The following is a 12,911-nucleotide window of genomic DNA, read 5'->3' on the forward strand; positions in this document are numbered from 1 at the left end:
GTCAAATATCCGGCAGCAGTTCTCCACAAACTAGGGCCTCCCACCATGACCCACATGCTCATACGTGGGTGCTTTATCAGACATAAAGATGTTGGAGCCCACCAAGAAGAGACTTGATACCCCATGAGCATATACAGGGGGAGGAGGTCCCCCTCAGTCACAGTCATAGGGGAGGGGAGTAAGGGGAAAATGGGAGGGAGGGAGGAATGGGAGGATACAAGGGATGGGATAACCATTGGGATGTAATATGAATAAATTAATAAAACATATTAAAAATGTTGGAACCCACCTGTTGTATCAAAATAATATGTTCTCATTCATTCTGATCCTTTCAGTCTCTTAAACCTCTCTCTTTTTCCCCCTCTCCCTCATCCTTTCTTGACTTTTTCTCCTTTTGTTTTTTGCTTTTCGATATCCTGTTCCTTATTTTCTTCATCTCTTCATTTTTTTCCTTTTGATTTCTCTCTTTATCTCTCTCTGCTTTTCCCACCCCCCTCTTCTTCCTGTTAGAGATAGTACAATTTGGGGACTCAGAATCATTTCTCAACATGAGGAGGAGGTGGAGGAGGAAGAGGAGATGGGAGGGAGGAACCAGCACGGTCCAAAGTTATATAAAAATGTGAAATAAAGATAACTGGACCTATAAACAAAGTCCTATAAGCTAGAGCCAAATTTTATGAATCAGGAAGGAACTGACTCTGAAAAAGGCATCTTTCCCTCCAACTTGTAGAAAACTACCAACAGTTCAACTTCAACTGCCAGTTTTAGAACAATTTTAATTTGAGTGTGATTCTCCTGTGCTTCCGATTCGGACTGTAAACCACTTAGGCATCTACTTGCCCTCAGGCCATTGTGGTTAAGTGTCGTTAAGTATTGATTAAGTGTTAGAATGCAACAGGCATTCTTTCAGAAACTTCCACTAGCAACATGGGATTGATTTGTTAAATATTCAACATCAAGTACTCCATAATTTATCATTTCCCTTATTTTAATATCTAATCTAGCCAATAAGTAAAATTCCTTGGCAGAAATGTCCATAACTATCATGATAAAAATTTAATTTGGTAGAATAGTAATGATGTGCTCTAATGTAAGTGTAGATTAGAGCCTTCCTTAATATCCTACAAATGGTGTAACCTTAATTATTTAAAGACTAAATATCCGCCATCACCAGTGGTCTAAGGAGCCTTTCATTTCTCCTTTTTTTTTTTTTCTCCCAGTGCAGCTTTGATTTCTGGAAGCTTCTGCATTTGCTGGTAGCAAGGATGAAACAGTTTAACTATGTTAAACAGCTCTTAGGAAGAGAGTGGTCCAAGAAATTCAGGTCAACATTGCTGAGGCTTGGTTGTCCTTCGTGCACTTCAGTCTGGTCAGAGGACTCATTGGAGAAGACGCTCAAAAGGAGGGGAAACATTGGCTGCCTTTTTGCTACTGGTGAAAGTGGAATTGTTTTCTTTTCCCAATAGGCCCACCTAAAGATGCTCAGAGGAACAATGGGTAAGAGACTGACAGAGGATCAGATAAGTCCAGGAGGTTCCTAGCTGTTTAGTAAGACAAGTGTGCACTTGAGCCTGAGACTGCCTTGTTATTGCCCTTAGGGTTGAGGCTAGGAAGCTGGGGACCTTGGAGCTGGCCCAGAGTAAGAATGGGGTTGAAGCGTGTCCAAACCTGGAAATATCTCACCCTGATATTGACAGGAGTAGGATCACTTGGCTCCCCCTCCCCACCATCCCCCACCCTCACCCCACCTCTCAAGGTCACCTGCATGTCCTGGTGCACTGTAGCCTTGTGCCTCCACCTTTGCACTTCCCTCCAGGGAGGTCACATAGCCTGGTAGCAAGGTTAAATGCCTTCTCCCCTTATAAGGTCATGTCCAGCAGCACTTGGAATTCTTCCTCGTGCAAATGAGGCATCCCCAACATCCTAGCCTGGAGCCAATGATGTACACAACCCACAAAACTCCTACCCACCCCAAAAAGGTTTAAGTAGCCTTTGTTCCCCCATTAAAGGAGCTGTCACACTGAAGCCTGTCTCTTCCCCTTGGTTCACTGCTCTACTTCCCCTGTCAGAGTCTGCCGGATCTCAGGAAACGAAGCCTGAAAAGCAAAGCTGGAAAGCTTCCTGACCCTGGTTGAGAAAGAAAAAAGCCCCAACAGAAATCAAATTCTCCCTGCAATTGCTTTAATGTTAGGTCTAGGAATTCTCCAAGAAACACCAATGACCTCTAGGTAAAGCTTCGCTGAGGGCAATGACTGAGCAAGTACATTCTTGATAACAAAGGACATAGCGCTGAGTCAACCAAACTCCTTAGGTCAAACAGAGGTATGTATTCCTGGACTCTCCAGTTCAGCATGCAATGTAGAATTCCAGGAATACCGCAGCTTTAAACACATGAGAATCCCAGGCCTGGTGTGTTTGAGCCAATTCTGTACTTGAGCCTCTGATTGATGAAGCAGAGAGGATGCTAAAAATTGGCAGAGCCATTCCTAGATTTACCCGAGGGAATATGAAGATGATGCGATGTTGATCCTGTGGTTAGCTCACCTCACACATAAAAAAGAAGGTTTTTTTTTCCTGATTAAAAGCACCGACTACTTGACTTTGAGTTGACCAAAAGTGATTACACAGTAGCCCGGATCTTGTCATAGGACAGTTTTCCTGGCTGTGGCAGAAGAAAATGTTGAAGGAGTTTGAGGAGCAGGTGTCAGAACTAAAGATGAAAGTATTATGCAAAGTTTGAAGGAAGGATCAAGAAGGCTAAGAATGGAGGAGAGCTGGCCCCCAGCGGGAGAATGAAGATGTCCATCCTACAATGGCAGAGAACTGATTGCTACCACCACATGCCATTCCTTCCCACAGCAGCCAGATTAGAAGGTGATTCAGCTGACTCCTTGATTTGAGATTTATAAGAAGAACCAGAAAAACCCAACCACGGCTGGCAGGACTTCTGTCTTACAAAACTTTATGTTAATATGTGTTTGTGTAAAGCTCATTGCATCTATGGTAATACGTCTTGCAGCAAAAAGAAAATTAAAAGAAATGAAATTCTAGAAAGTATCTTTTAAGAAAAGCAATCTCTGAAGGCAATGAACTGTATCTTCCTGTGCAGAAGCCGTAATTAGTGGGCAGAAATCACACTGGACATAGAGGAGCATGTTATCAGACAAGCTTCTTGTGACTGACAAAGCAGAAGAGGGCTAGAAGAACCAGCTGTTATACTATCCCTGACTGTGTGAAAGAATCTTTTTATCCTCTTTGACAGGAGAAAATTTGATTTTAAATTCTATCCTTTGCTCGATTTTAATTCTTTCGACCCTGAATTTTCTCATTTTACATTAATAGTGTGATATCTGCTCTGATTTGGGGAGTATCTTTTGAGCTGGGTGTTCATTGGCTTGTTGGTTCTTTGAGACAGGGGCATGCCCTGTAGCCCAGGCTGGTCTCTAGTTCTCAATCCTCCTGCCTAAGTCTCCCTAGTGCTAAGAGTCCAGGTACACATCACCATGCCAAGCTTTTGGCTTACCTTTTTAGACTTAGACTTCTTTATTCATTTAGAAGGAGGTTCATTCACAAGAACCATGTAGTGAAATTTTTCTTTTTTTGAAAATGATACTGTTTGTTTTTATTATTGCTATTTATATTTTGTATAATGAAACCGTTTTCCTCCTCTTACAATATTTCCTTGCCGTGTTCTCATTTCAGCCTAGTCTACGGGGCATGCTCATCCCACACTATACTTTTTAATCAATAAAAATACATATCATACCTTTGTTTTCTTAGTAGCTCTTGTGAAGTTTTCGAGTATTATCTTTAGCCTGCAGTTCCCTATTTATTTAGATCAAGAGTGAAATGTTATCCTTGACATTATGGAAGATGACAGGGCTAAGATGAAGGCACAGCATCAATAGACACTTATCTGATTAGACTGAGCTAAAACTAGTTTGTCTTCAATCCCATCTGAAATCATTTGAGACATGGAATTCATATAATACTTCAAGCATCCCAGAGAGAAAAGAAATGGCTTCAAGTAATGCACACAGAGGTGTTCCACCTGATGGGAAGACAGGACTGCCAAAGTTTCCTTACTTACTTACTATTCAAGAGGAAGTTGCTGAGAGCCATTGAAGTAGGGTGATTTCAAACTGTGTGTGAAAATCAGTTCAGTATTGACAATCTTCTCTCTTCCTCTTCTAACAAACCCCAAAGGAGAATGACTGGTTCCTTTTCTTTCAAGGGACTCAGCACCCTTCAGCTAAACTTCTACGCCCAGAATGTAACCGCACCTCCACAATTCCTAGAATTACCTCTGAGCTGTGCACATGGTGTCCCATCCGGGTGAACTGGTTGTAGGAAAATTTCCTCAAGCCCTTCAGCAAGTTGCCCACCTCATCACTGAAACACCATTAATAGCTTTATTTGGAAGATTCAATCCTAAGCCTGAACACAGTGAGAACAGTCTCAAAGATTAAGGTTTTCAGATAAAATGTGAGGATCATGAAGGTGGTTTGGGAGAAATAGCAGTAGCCAACTTTTTGCTTTGAGTTTCTGCTCATTCTTTTTCTCCAATTGCAGAAAACTTTACATCAGACCTAGGGTTTTGGTCATGTGAATCTCAGAGGCTTTAAGGTAACACTATTCTGCCTTTACAGGGCTAAATTTAAGAATACATTTGGACTAGGATGTAGCAATCTGGAAGATCATGAGCAACAAGTGGGACTACCCATGCCTGGGATTACAGTACCCTTGCAACCATGTTGCTGTATTGAGACACTGGGTAGACAAATGAGCAATGGTCAGACCACGTATAACAGTAGAACTCTGGCCCACAGTCTGTAACTGTTCAGGAATCTACCAGCCTGGAAAAAGCAATCCGTTATAAGTCAGACTTGTAGGAAGCTGCATACTACCTGTAGTGACAGTCTCGCTGTCATGGGAAGGCTACGTCTGATGCAAGTCTCTTCAGGAAACACAGCGGGCTTGAACAATAAGCCTCATAGAAAAAAACTCTTGTGAAAATGAAGAAAGTAAACATGATCTCTTAAAAGTTCCATTGAGAAAAACTCAGTATATAGTGACAGATGCCCCCTGGGAGAAGCAAACCAGTGCTCTGCAATACCTTTGGGGGTACCACAATTCTACCTAGACCCTTTCCTTGCTACTGACAACATGGCTTGAGAGGTTCTCCAAAGGCCCATGTGCCACTGGTGTAGTAATGTTGACAAGTATTGGAATCTTTAAGAGATGGAACCAAATCCAAGAAACACAAATGCCAATCTCATAGAGTGATTACTTCCTGTAAAAATGTGCTATGTAATAGAACAAGCCTGGTCTCAAAATCATTCTGGCTTCCTATCTCACCAGATGACTCTCCTTTTAGTAGGAATCTACCATGTTGTAATTTAACCTGAAGACATATCTTCACCAGAGCTGAGCAAGGATGTAAGCACCATGTTCTTGAACCTCCAGAATTGTGACCTAAATAAATATCTATTTATAAAGTAGCCAGTTTTTGGCATTTTGTTATAGCAACAACAATAAAAAACAAAAACAAAAACAGGACCTAATAAAGTTCCTAAACTCCATAGTTTATATGTATATGTGTATTTACTTTTTAGCCAGGTAGTTAGTGGTGGCGCACGCCTTTAATCCCAGCACTCGGGAGGCAGAGGCAGGCGGGTCGCTGCTAGTTCGAGGCCAGGCTGGTCTACAAAGTTAGTCCAGGACAGCCAAGGTTACACAGAGAAACCCTGTCTTGAAAAAATCAAAAATCAAAAACAAAAACAAAAACAAACCAAGTTGAAGACTTACTCTTTTTCACTGACGCACTGCATCCTGCCGCCCCCCAGAACGCCCATCACAGTAATGACACAAAGTATCTTCCTGAAAAAAGGTACAAAGCAGCTGCCAGGCCCATGAGTTTCCTCCCAGACCACTGACCACACCCAGAACAGGCCAGTTAACAGATTCACAGAATGCTAGTTATTTGCCTGAGCCAAACCTTTATTATCAATAGAATAAAGAAGACTGAAGTTCAACGAGAAGTTTCTTAAGTTCTCTGACAACTCAAGACCATTCTCTTCTGGTATCGTGTCAAAGTCTATAAACCAGACCACTTGCCAAATCACTGCTATATCTTTCTTTGAGGAAAACAAGTTATGCTGCGTTGCTGTAGCTTGTTGATGTTTGATTTGCTCATTTGTGGGTTTTAATGACGTCATTAACTTGAGCTACAATCAATACCACCAACAGTGGTGTCAATGTTTCAGCCCAGTTGGACTATATTCTGCAAATTCTCCTTATCTTGATTTGTTTTCCAACAACATTTTCTTTCTGGCTGTCAGTTATTATTTTCATTGTAGTGGCACACGCCTTTAGTCCCAGCAGTCGGGAGACAGAGGCAGGCTGATCTCTGAGTTCAGGGCCAGCCTGTTCAACCTAAATAGTGAGTTGCAGGACAGTCAGGGATACAAAGATACCCTGTCTTGAAAAACAAAAACAGAAAAGCAAAAAAAAAAAAAAAAAAAAAAAAAAAAAAGCTTCCTTAAAATAATATTATTTATTAGACTTTTACTGGAAAGTTTACCATTTGTTTCATTTATATATGGACTCTTCCTATAGTAAGAATTCTGATTATATGTCATATATTCTCAAGTCTTTCCATTATTTTATTTGTTAGTATTTTGGACTTTATTAACATGAATGGTAGATAAATATACCTTTGCTTCCTGGACCTTGATCTTCTATCAATATTTTTATGTTTTAGATTTGGGAGGCACGTTTTGAAAGATCCTGTCATCCTCTGAGATCAGTTATAAATATCCACGAACTTTCCCAAAGAATCCCAAGCCCAATGTTAGGTAAACATAGGATTTCTGTATGTGTATACTTAAACATTTAAGTACTGAAAACCTTCACATACCAAAAAGAAACTTACTTGGTGCACTACAGTCCTTTGCTCTGTCGGTGAGGTCTCTTTCACAATTGTTCCCAATGCCTCTGCCTCAAGCTTGTGGCTCAAGAAGTAAGCTCTCAGCTACGACTGCAGCTCCATGCCTGCCTGCCTGCTGCCGTACTCCCCACCATAATAGCCATGAACTCTACTGCCTTCTGGAACTGTGAACCCCAGTGTAAATGCTTTCTTTTACATGTTGCCTTGGACATGGTGCTGTCACAGCAGTAGAAGAGCAAATGAAACACAATACATAGAATAACTATCTTTGAATAAAAATCGAAAACCTATAAAACATATTAACAATAAAGAATCAGTTGGTCTCAGTTTTTCAAAATGAATCAATGGTAACAAATTCAATATTATTACACAGTACTTTTTTTTTTTTTTTTTTTTTTAAGAAACTGATTTAGCAGTGAGACAATTAAGGATGCAGGTGTTGGGTTTGCTTTGTTTTGAACAAACAATGCACTAAAATGTTTGGCTTAGGGTTTTCCAGATGTTCTGCAAGGGAAAAAAAATGGACACGTTAGAAAAGTGAAACTAAGGGCGGGATAAATGGCTTAGTGGTTAAGAGCACTGTCCACAGCAAACCTGGGTCCAGGGGGACCTACAGAGTCGGATGTACCAAGCAAGGACCATGCATGGAGAGGACATAGACACACCCTCTTCCCCTCTGCAGATGTAGTCGATACGTTGCGCAATCTCCATGTGAGCCCAATAATATGGGGAGTAGAGACTGCCTCTTCCATGGACCCTGTTGCCCCCCTATTGATCTATTTTCCCTGGTGGGGCAGCCCACAGGGGAAGAGGAAGCAGGCAGTTCTGATGGGGCTTGATAGGTTGGGGTCAGATGGTAGGGAGGGCTCCCCCCTTTCTGAGGACTAGGGGGAAGGGGAGGAGGGGGAAAGAGAGAGGGTGGTGGGACTAAAAGGAGATGAGGGAGGGGGCTGCAATCAGGATGTAAAGTGACTAAATTAAAATAAACAAACTTTAAAAAAAATAACAAAAAGCACTGGCCTCTCTCCCAGAGGACGGAGGCTCAAGTCCCAGGCCCTTCTTGACAGCTCACAACTGTCTGTAACTCCAGTTCTAGGTAATCCAACACCCTCACACAGACGTACATGTAGGCAAAATGCCAATTCACATCAAAAAAAATTTTTAATTAAATTAAAAAAAAAAACAGAATATAAAAATGAAACCATCTTGACCAAGGACACACAGCTGGAAAAGGGCAGAACTAGGGCTGGAAATAAAGCTTTCGGACGCCAAATTTGATATTTCTTCTGTTTATTTTTTATACTGAGGATAAGTAGCCACCTGGCTGCAAATGGTTTGATAACTATAGACCACCCAGAAGATAAGACTGTGATGAGGAAAATCACAGGTCATATCCGCTCCTCTCATCAGGCTTTGAGACAAAAAAGGGAAGAGAGGCTGCAAAACATGACTGATGCGTGACACCCAGAACCTAGAAAAATCTCTCCTGGGTGGTAAACAAAAAGAAGAGCCAGTCGTCATTTCCGTACCGGAAGACACGCCCTGGTTTCAGAGCCCAGTCATTTCCGTACCGGAAGACACGCCCTGGTTTCAGAGCCCAATGGAAGACAGCAGGCTCTCTTACAGACTCAAGTCCCACCCCAGACAACCCATTGTAGCAGGAGCGCCTAAGCTACTTCCAAAGCCTTGATTCCCTCCTCTAGAGAATAAGCATTCAGCATTGCTAAGGATGAACTGGGGTGGGGTGGGGGAAGCACTCGGTGCTGTGATGGACACATACTAAACAGAGGAATCTCTCACTGTGAAGAGCAGTAGTACGGCGGACGAGTACCAAGAGGCACCTCTGTACCCCTCAGTTGCAGAAACTAGGGGTCTCTTCCTCGCATGTCCTTGCTTTTTGAATCAGAGAGTACATCTTGATGTTTATCTCTGATGATCACAGAATTTAGAGACAAAGGAAGTCAGACTTTAATTTACTGTATAGTTTCCTACCAGCAATTTAATCTCTTTTGACTCATTCCTTATCTCCAAATTGAACATTGTCAGTAAGATCTCAGGGTTGTTTTGTGGGCTATACAAGATAGGTGTGTACAAGACAGCATTTTGTATGAAAAAATAAAAACAACCCCTCCTCCCAAAACCCTCTACAGACTTTAAAGCGTCACAGGATCAAGATGTAATTACTTATTCCACTTACAAAGGTGTGGCCTGTCAACAGAGCCTACTGTTATTTTGACTGAGACAGGTAATGGATCTAAGCCTTTGTTCATCGTACTTAATTACCCAGGGTTCTGAATCATGGTGACTCCTGCTCTGAACAGGGGTTTACTTAGAACATTTCAGTTGCTGAGCTGTGGAAATCTGTCTGAAATCTGTGACATCTCTAAGGTTATAACACCTATTCCCCCTTGCGTTCTTCACAGTGTTGCACGGGTACCTGCAATAAGAGTGACTCTGAAAACTAACTCAGATTGTTCTATGAAAAGCTCCTTTGTCAAGAACAGATTTTTTTTTAAAGTCAGTGATATATAGCAACTGAAAGTTTTTAAGTGTACAGTTGACACTGTCATTTTTTATATATATTAGAAAAATCACTTCAGAAATTTATAGACATTAAAAGGAATCTAAGCCTGGAGGTACAATATACATAATCAGCATTATCAAGAAAAGAAAAGATAAGATAAGAACTGTACCTATTAAAGATGACAAGTATAAAATAGTCCATTAAATAAGGTTAAACTGTATGGTCAATTATATAATTGACATACAATTATTGAAAAATGAAAAGACACAGGGAAACACATGTAAGGAAAAAGGAGGATGGGAGGAAAGAAAAGTAAGATGTGAAAATAAATAAAAGACTTAAAAGAATTGGGAAGGAGGGGTGAAAGTCAGAACTGTTTATGTAAGAAAGAGCTTTCATGGGGTTTGCACCAGTTACTTCCTGTGTTAATGGGGTAAAATGCCCTTACAAGAGCAACTTAAAGGGGAAAGAGTTTATTTTGATTTACAGTTCAAGAATGTACTTCACCATGGTCGGGAAATCCTGGTAGCAAGATCTCAAGACAGCTGGTTTTATTGCCTCCAGGGGTAGGAAACGAGAAGCAATGAAAGCTCACACTCAGTAGCATCCCCCTTTCATACAGTCCAAGGCCAGAGAGAATGGTGCCACCCTCCTGTGGGCTGAGTCTTCCCATCTCACATAATCTAATCCAGAAACTCCTTCACAGCCACACTAAGAAATAGTCTAAAGAATTTAAGTAATACATCACAGATGTGCTCGGAAGCATGTCGGCAGGTAATCCAAGATCCCGCAGCGTATTAACCATCATGGGGTTTAAAACTACAGTCCAAAATCAAACCCTTCAGAAGAACCAGAAGGGCAGGTGAGGAGTGGGCCTGTGGCTGGGAATAGAATATGGAAGTGGCAGAGTTTCCACTTAAAGACACACTTTGAGGTGCTGAAGAGAAAACTGGTTGGTTAAGAGCATTTGCTGCTCTTAGAGAGAACTGGAGTTTGGTTCTCAGCATTCACAGCTGCCAGTAATCCCAGTTCCTAGGGACCTGGCACCCTCTTGTGGCCTCTGAAGGAGCCACACCTACATGTGCCCACACACACTTGTACAATAACAAGTTTTTTTTTTTTTAAATAGACAGAGCTATATATCACATACCATACCATTTACACTCTTGGAAATAAACATTCAATGACTCACTTACTCACAGTTGTCTATCACAGTGAATTTAGAATGTTTACTTCATCTCAAAAAGAAGTCCCACCCACTCTCCCTTAGCCTTTGCCCCCCAACTTCCCTCATTCCCCCCAACTCTAATGTCTAATCAACTCTTTGTTTAAATGTATTTATATTTTCTGGCCTCTTGACATAGAAAGAATCATGATATGTGAGTCTTCCTAACCTTTTATTTATTAAAATATTTTCAAAGCTCATCCATGCTATAGCTTTACTTTAAATTTTTCTATGCCAACGTCCTTGATTATGTGTATGTGACATTGTTATTTATTACTTTTGAAATAGATATTTTTTTTTAAAAAAGTCTGTCTGCTCCTCCCCATTCCAGAAACAGCTGCATCATCCCATGTGGTGCCAGCCTCATGCCTGAGACACGATGGCAAAGGTCAGAGTGAATGAATTTGGCCATAGTGGTGACCTGGTTACCAGGGCTGCCTGTATGTCTGACAAAATGGATATTGTTGCCATGAATGAGCCATTCATTGACCTTAACTACATGGTCTACATGTTCCGGTATGACTCTACCCATGGCAAGTTCCAAGGCACAATCAGGACAGAAAAGGAAAATTTGTCATCAATTGGAGAAAGATCTCACCAACCTCAAATGGGGTGATGCTGGTGTCAGTTATTCTGTGGAGTCTACTGGTGTTTTCACTACCATGAAGCAGGCTGGGGCCCACTCGAAGGGTGGAGCCAAAAGGGTCACTATCTCTGCCCCTCCTGTTGATGCCCCATGTTTGTGACGGTGTGAATCATGAGATGAGAAGTGTGAGAGCTCACTTAAGATTGTCAGCAGTGCTCCTGCACCACCAACTACTTAGCCCTCCTGGCCAAGGTCAATCATGACAATTTTGACATCGTGGAAGGGCTTATGACCACAGTCCATGCCATCACTGCCACCCAGAAGACTGTGGATGGACCCTCTGGAAAGCTGTAGCATGATGGCCATGGGGCTGCACAGAACATCGTTCCTGTGTCTCCTGATGCTGCCAAGGCTGTGGGCAAGGTCATCCCAGAGCTGAACAAGAAGCTCACCGACATGGTCTTCCATGTTCCTACCCCACAATGTGTCCATCATGGATCTGACATGCTGTTTGGAGAAAGCTGGCAAGTATGATGACACCAGAAAGGTGATAAAGCAGGCATCTGGGGGCATACCAAGGGCATTCTGGCCTATGATAAGGCCAGGCTGTCTCCTGTGATTCTTCCAGCTCTGATGCTGGAGCTGGCCATACTCTCAATGACAACTTTGCAAATATCATTTCCTGGTATGACAATGAGTACAGCCACAGCTGTAGGCTCTGGGTGGTGGAGTTCATGGCCTACATGGCCTTCAAGGAGTAAGAATTCCTGCACCCCACACACCACAAAGAACATGAGAAGAAGAGAGAGACACCCCTCACCTGTTAAGGAGTCCCAACTCTGCCCTCCAAACTGAGCATCTCCTTTCACAGTTTCTATCTCAGACTTCCAGAAGAAAGAGAGGGGCTTAGTTAACCCTAGTCTCTTGAATGTCATCAATAAAGTTCAGTGTACTCCCCCAAAATATAAAAAAGTTAAAGTGAAAAATGTCTTATTAATATTAATAAGTATCCAAGGATATGCTTTTTGTAATTTTTTTTACTTCAAATTATGTGACATATAATTAGCATGTATTAAGCCAAGCATTGTTGGAAGCATTTCTAGGATTATTTTAGTTAATAAGAAGAATAAATTCTTGAAATATTGCACTTGTTTTGCACAGAAAGAAACTGAGGCAGTTTTTAGAAGAGATTACAGAGTTGCGGAGACTGGATTTAAAGCCAAGACATCTGCTTCTAGAGCTTTCACTCTTTAGGACAGCAAACACAGCCGCCTCCATAAGACCTTAAGGATTCAAACCTCAACCAGTAGCTTAGTAATGCAGAGCACCTCATCTTTGCATATTGTGAATCATTTAAAAAAGTCTGCTACACACACACACACACACACACACACACACACCGGGGTAGGAGTGGGGAGCAAGGAAGGAGGGAGGGAGATGGAGGCAGAGAGACAGAGAGACAGAAAGACAGAGACAGAGATTCCAGACTACAAAAGAATTCATTACAGAGTTGTCCCAGCTTTCTCCTGAGACACACAGTTCAGTATGATGGCTGAGTGACATGCCACCTGGCTTTACCTAAGGCTGTGACCTAAAGCAAGATATCTTTACATTAGTACGGCTGCTA

The 12,911-nt window shown here is 41.8% G+C and overlaps 1 pseudogene; it reads left to right on the forward strand.

The window, feature by feature from the left end:
- The first annotated feature begins 11,077 nt into the window (after positions 1–11,077).
- On the forward strand, positions 11,078–12,045 carry LOC127190066 (glyceraldehyde-3-phosphate dehydrogenase-like; annotated as a pseudogene).
- The last annotated feature ends 866 nt before the right edge of the window (positions 12,046–12,911 follow it).

This window comes from Acomys russatus, chromosome 5, assembly GCF_903995435.1.
Source record: "Acomys russatus chromosome 5, mAcoRus1.1, whole genome shotgun sequence".
Classification (NCBI taxonomy): domain Eukaryota; kingdom Metazoa; phylum Chordata; class Mammalia; order Rodentia; family Muridae; genus Acomys; species Acomys russatus.